We start from the raw sequence: 4,883 nt of genomic DNA, 5'->3' as shown, positions 1-4,883 counted from the left end.
TTTTGACAAACTTTCAGGCTTTTATATCAATAACCCTAAATGTGTGTGTATATGTGTCTCTATATATATAGGGAATGGTTATTTGGAAAACAAAAAAACCCTAAAAATGCATAAAAAAAATACTTAGAGATCACAAAACTTTTTTTTGAATTTTTTTTATAAAAAATCACAACTTTCTATACAAATTCGCTGAAAAAAATATTTTTATTTTTTTCATCGAATTTTACGAAAAAGCTGCGATTTTTTAAAAAAAATCAAAAAAAAGTTTTGTGATCTCTAAGTATTTTTTATGCATTTTTTTTATTTTTAGGGTTTTTTGTTTTCCATAGAACCTAAACATATATATATATATATATATATATATATATATATATATATATATATATAATTGAGTTCAAACAACTAACCATTTTAAACTATGGAACCAATGAACCAATCTTTTTTCAACTTTTAGAGCTTATTTTTATAAAAAAAAAACAAAAAATATAGAAATTTATAACTTTTTATCCTATTTCCATTGATATTAAATTCGATATAATATATATATATATATACATATATATATATATATATATATATATATATATATATATATATATATATATATATATATATATATAATATTTTTTTTGATCTCTCAGATTCACAGCATGAATCTGAATTCACATTGTGTATCTGAATAATATATAATCTTTTTTTTAGCATTCACAATGTGAAATTATGAATTTAAATATTTTTTGTTTTTTCTATAAAGAATAAGCTCTAAAAGTTGAAAAAAATAATGGTTTTTTGGTTCTATGGTTTATAATGTTTCCTTAAAGAACTTATATATATATATATATATATATATATATATATATATATATATATATATATATATATATATCATTATCATACTATATTATAAAGGAAGCATTTTTCCTTTCACCACATTTATTTGAAACTCCCATGCATTTTTCCTTTCACCACATTTATTTGAAACTCCCATGACTTTTCAATTTATTTCTAATAATAATTATAAGTTGGTTAATAAGGTTAAAAAAATATCAAATCTAAAGTGTGATTATATATAAACTAAATTTCAATATTAAAATAATATCTTTACTTCTACTTATAAAGTTATGTTTTTTAACTTTTAATATCTTATACATAATTTATTAGTTTTAATATATTGTTGGATGTAAACCATTATCATTTTAAAGATACAAATTTTGAACAATTTGTATAAAATATTTAAATTATTAATTTGAATATAACATTACAAGGTCAACATAAATATAAATTTTATTTTAACTTAAACAACTCAAAGAATATATTTTGTAAATAGTTAAAAGTGATTAGTTGTGGTGTCTTTCTAATAATGGTTACAAGTTGGTTAATAAGGTTAAATAAATATCAAACCTAAAGTGCAATCATAAATATACTAAATTTCAATTTTAAAATAATATTTTTACTTCTACTTATAAAGTTATGTCTTTAACTTTTAACATATTATACTTAATTTATTAGATTTAGTATGTTGTTGTATGTAAATCATTATCAGTTTAAAGGTATAACTTTTGAACAGTTTGGACAAAATACTTAAATTGTTAATTTAAATATAACATTACAGTATCAACTTAAATATAAATTTCAGTTCCACTTAAAAAAAACAAAGAATGTTTTGTAAATAGTTAAAAGTGATAAATTATAGTGATAAATGAAAAAACTAAATTGTGATCTCAATCTAACTAAAGTATTTCCTAAATATATTTTATAATCAATAAAAGTTTTCAAATAAGTAACTTAAAATAACTTACAATAACAATAGTTAAAAATAACTTTATATAAATTATTATATTGTTACCTTTAAAATCAAAAAACAATGTTTGATGTTTTAAATAATTATAATGATAGAAATTAAAACATTAAGCAAATAAATTTTAAAAAATTAATGAACAATAACAACAACTATAAATAACATTAAACTGTATATTATATTTAATTTTATTCATGTGTAACTCGCGGATAGAAGTCATTCAAACGATTGAGATTATGCAGTTATAATATATATATATATATATATATATATATATATATATATATATATATATTCATTTAATTCAAAATAATCAATATATTATATCAATTTAGTATACGAATTATTATATCAAATTTAACAACAAAATTATTGCTATATTTAAAAAATATATATTTGTAAAGACTTCAACTATATAGGTGTTTATGCGTAACACGCGGGCATTCGTCTAGTATACTTATAAAGGAAACATTTTTCCTTTCACCACATTCATTTGAAACACCAATTCATTTTTCGTTTCACCACATTTATTTGAAACTCCCATAACTTTTCAATTTCTTTCTAATAATGATTATAAGTTGGTTAATAAGGTTAAATAAATATAAAACCTAAAGTTTAATCATATATAAACTAAATTTCAATATTAAAATAATATATTTTCTTCTACTTATAAAGTTATGTTTTTAACTTTTAACACATTATACTTAAGTTATTAGGTCTAATATGTTGTTGTATGTAAACCATTATGATTTTAAAGCTATAACTTTTGAACAATTTATATAAAATACTTAAATTGTTAATTTAAATATAACCTTACAGGATCAACTTAAATATAAATTTTAGTTCAACTTAAACAACATAAATAATATTTTGTAAATAGTTAAAAGTGATAAATTGTAGTGTCTTTCTAATAATGATTATAAGTTGGTTAATAAGGTTAAATAAGTATCAAACCTAAAGTATAATCATAAATAAATTAAATTTGAGTATTAAAATAATATTTTTACTTCTATTTATAAAGTTATGTCTTTAACTTTTAACATATTATACTTAATTTATTAGATTTAATATGTTGTTGTATGTAAACCATTATCAGTTTAAAGCTACAACTTTTGAACAGTTTGGACAAAATACTTAAATTGTTAATTTAAATACAACATTACAGGGTCAACTGCAATATAAATTTAAGTTCCACTTAAAAAACCCAAAGAATATTTTGTGAATAGTTAAAAGTGAAAATGCAAAAACTAAATTGTAATATCAATTTAACTAAAATATTTCCTAAATATATTTTTATAATCATTAAAAGTTTTCAAATAAGTAACTTAAAATAACTTACAATAACAATAGTTAAAAATAACTTTATATAAATGATTATATTGTTACCTTTAAAAAAAATGTTTGATGTTTTAAATAATTACAATGATAGAAATCAAAACTATAAGCAAATAAATTTTAAAAAATTAATTAACAATAACAACAATAAATAACATTAAACCATATATTATATTTAATTTTATTCATGACTAATCCGCGGGTAAAGGTCATTCAAAAGATTGAGATTATGCAGTTTTAATAGATGTATATATTATCATATAATTCAAAATAATCAATATATTATATCTCCTTACTATACGAATTATTATATCAAATTTAACAACAACATTATTGTTATATTAAAAAAAAACCATATATTTGTAAAGATTTCAGCTATATAGATGCTTCTGCACAACGCGCGAGCATTCGCCTAGTATATATTATGAAACAATCATTTTTCCTTGAACCTTATCATTTAAAACTCTCAAGACTATACTTTTGTAACTTTCAAAACTCTTCAAATCATGCTATTTAATTGATGGGTTAAATGAATTATTTAGCCTATATAAAAACATTGTAGCTTGCATATTGCATGTATGTCAACAAAAAATGATAGATTATATTGGTAGAGTTTGAAAAGTTATGCGAATGGTTCCATAGATGCAAGAGAGCAATTACAACTTTTCCAAATGTAAATGCAAGTAAATACAAATTTGGCGCATGTAAAGTTTTAAATATTAACCAAGCTTTAAATTTGGGTATGTGTGTAAAGGTATACTTGAGACAATTTTTTTAATTTTATGTGTTATGAATCTTTTTATAATCATAAAATGATGAAGTTGGACTGATAATTACTTCTCATGAGCTTTTGGTAAATCAATATTTAAGTTATTTATCAGTTATAACAATTAACTTTGTTAACATGTATGTATATTTATGTCGCATTTCTCTTTTATGTTAAGACAATCTATTTTTCTGTCCAAGAGAACATTATTCAACATGTATTTTATGCTATTAGTTATATACTATGTTAGTTTTCTATCGTTTATTTTGTTATAAATAACATCAATGGAACTTTTGATAATTGATTTTGATAAAAGGAGTTTGCAATTATTATTCCAAATTGTTGGTGATAATGACGAATTAGAACGAATGATTTTAAATATGATATGGTTTTATTGTTGAAAATCAAGGATTATGTATGTGTTATAAAAATACATTCATTATGTTCTCGCAAAATTTGTATGTATGTATCCATTTTTTAAATATTTTTTATATCAATAAAAATAAGTACTCTATTATATCTTATTACATTAGTCAGTTTCCTTTTTTCTATTCGATATTTACTGTATAGTTAAAGTAAAAATAAAGAAAATATTAATACTTTTATAAGAAAAAAATATAAGTGATAAAAATATCCTCACTCACTAACCCACTCTAAACTTGTTTTTTTTTTTTAAGATTGATTTTAATACTTAACAATTAATACAACTTTGAATTTCAAATCACTATTTTACTTGGACCCTTCATTACCTTCTAATATTTCATAGCTTTAAGGACAAAAGTAAAAAGTACACTATTGAAATACGATAACTTTTTTTAAATATAATAATGAAATTTTTTCAAACAAATAGTTTTTAATTAAGTAAAAATAATAATAGTTTAAATAAATGTAAAACTACAAAAAATATTATATTATATTAAAAAAATGATTTTTTTTACACAATAATAATAATAATAATAATAATAATTATTATAATAATAACAA

Source organism: Lactuca virosa, chromosome 9 (genome assembly GCF_052849685.1).
Source record: "Lactuca virosa cultivar CGN04683 chromosome 9, Lactuca_virosa_CGN04683_v6, whole genome shotgun sequence".
Classification (NCBI taxonomy): domain Eukaryota; kingdom Viridiplantae; phylum Streptophyta; class Magnoliopsida; order Asterales; family Asteraceae; genus Lactuca; species Lactuca virosa.
The sequence above is the reverse complement of the archived record's forward strand: the minus strand, read 5'-3'. Positions refer to the sequence as shown.